Genomic DNA, 2,593 nt, shown 5'->3' on the forward strand with positions numbered 1-2,593 from the left:
AGGTTGAAAATCTTGCCTAAGCAACCAACTCTTTGAAAATGAGAATGGACCAAATAGAAGTCATATGGCAACTCTATATGACAACAAGAAATGTTAAAATAAAGTCAAAAGACTGAAAAAAAATAGAAGAAAACATAAGGTATCTCATAGCAAAAACATCTGACGTAGAAAAGACATCAAGAAGAAAAAAAATTAAGAATCATTGGACTATCTGAATGCTATGACCTAGCCTAGACATCCTATTTCAGAAAACTGCCCAGATATCTTAGAACTAGAGGGTAAAGTAGAAGTAGAAAGGATCCAACTCTTGAAAGAAATTCCAAAATGAAAACTCTCAGGAACATGATAACCAGAACCCAGAATTTCCAGGTCAATGAAACACACACACACACACACACACACACACACACACACACACACACACCACCAGAAAGAAAGAATTCAATTACCAAGGAATCTCAGTCAGATCACACAAGATTTAGCAGCTACCTTAAAATAGGATTGGCAACCTTGGAATACAATATTCCAAAAGGTGAAGAATATAGCCCTATAGCCAATCATCTAGCAAAATTAAGCCTAATGCTGGGGGTGGAGGGGGGGGGGGAGAAAGACATACCAAGGAATGGGCTTTTAATGAAATAAAGGACTTCTAAAGCATACCTGGTGAAAAGACCAGAGTTGCATAGGAACTTTGAAGTTCAAACGCAGGAGTGAAAAGAAACATGAGTAAGGTAAGCATGAGTGAAAAATGAAAAGGGACTAAATAAAGATAAACTACTTACATTCTAGTATGGGGGAGAATGTGATACATGTTACCCCTCTGAACCTTATCCTCATTAGGGGTCAAAGAAAGAGTCTAAGTTAGACATAAAGACTGATACTATAAGCAAACTAGAAGAGCAAAGAATAGTTTATCTTTCAGATCTATGGAGAAAAGAATTTATAACCAAACAAGAGATAGAGAACATTATGAAATGCAAAATGGACAATTTTGATTACATTGAATTGAAAAAGTTTTTGCACAAATAAAGCCAATGAAACCAAGATTAGAGGGAAACAGAAGACTGGGAAATAATTTTTATAACCAGTGTCATTTCTAAAACATATAGAGAACTGAGTCAAATTTATAAGAATACAAGTCATTTCCCAATTGATAAATGGTTAAAGGATATGAGCAGGCAGTTCTCAGAGGAAGAAACTAAAGCTATCTATACTCATATGAAAAAATGTTCTAAATCACTATAGATTAGAGAAACACAAATCAAAACAACTCTGAGATACCACATCACGCCTATAAGATTGGCTAATGTGACAAAACAGGACAATGATAAATGTTGGAGAAGATGTGGGAAAATTGGAACACTAATACATTGTTGGTGGAGTTGTGAAATGATCCAATCATTTTGGAGAACAATTTGAAACTGGTCAAAGGGCTATAAAATTGTGCATACCCTTTGACCATCAATACCACTACTAGGTCTGTATCTCAAAGAGATCATAAAAATTGGAAAAGGACCCACATAGACAAAAATATTTATAGCAGCTCTTTGTGTGGTGCCAAAGAATTGGAAATTGAGGGGATGCCCATCAATTGGGGAATGATTGAACACATTGTGATATATGAATGTAACGGAATACTTTTGTGCTGTAAGAAATGATGAGCAGGTAGACTTCAAAAAAACTTGGAAAGACTTACATGAACTGATGCTGAGTGAAGTGAGCAGAACCAGGAGAACATTGTACACAGTAACAGCCACCTTGTGCGATGACTAACTTTGATAGACTTTGCCCTTCTCAGCAATGCAAGGATCTAAGACATCTGTTTTTTCATTCTTTTGTTTTTGTGACTTGCCCAGGGTCACACAGCTGATAAGTGTCAAGCATTTGGTCTGAGCCTGGATTTGAACTCAAGTCCTCCTGACTTCAGGGCCGTTGCTCTATCCATTGAGCTACCTGGCTGTCCCGAATTCTAATTTTTAACAAATTGTTGTCTTCTATTAAATTTTGTACCTCTTTCCCCATTTGGTCAATTGTATTTTTTAGGAACTTGTTTTTTTCAGCATACTTTTTTTTTTCCAGTTGGTCAATTGTATTTTTTAAGGACTCGTTTTCTACAGTTAATTTTTGTCCTTCCTTTTCCAAGCTATTGACTCTCTTTTGCATACCTCTCATTTCTTTTCCCATTTTTTTCTTCTACCTCTCTCATTTGACTTTTAAAATCCTTCTTGAGCTCTTCTAAGAAGGCTTTTTGGACTTCAGACCAATTCATATTCCCTTTTTAGGTTCCAAATGTGGGTTTGTTGACAATGTTGTCCTCTTCAGAATTTCTGCCTTGATCGTCACTCTTCCCATAATAAGAATCTATTGCACATTTCTTTTTGCTCATGGTGTTTGCTTATTTCCTGGCCTTTAAAGAGATTGAGCTCTCCTGCTGGGGAGCAGAGGGCACTGACCCAAGCTTCATGTGTTGGGAGCCTGGAGCCTGGTCACTGGTTTTGTGTGCTGGGGTCTTCAATGCTGACAGTTGGAGGCTGTAGGTTTCTGGCAGCTTACCTGGTGTTGGGCTGGAATCAGCAACTGGAACTCTAGGGGT

This window comes from Vombatus ursinus, unplaced genomic scaffold (genome assembly GCF_900497805.2).
Source record: "Vombatus ursinus unplaced genomic scaffold, bare-nosed wombat genome assembly UNPS02014779.1, whole genome shotgun sequence".
In the NCBI taxonomy this organism is placed as follows: Eukaryota; Metazoa; Chordata; class Mammalia; order Diprotodontia; family Vombatidae; genus Vombatus; species Vombatus ursinus.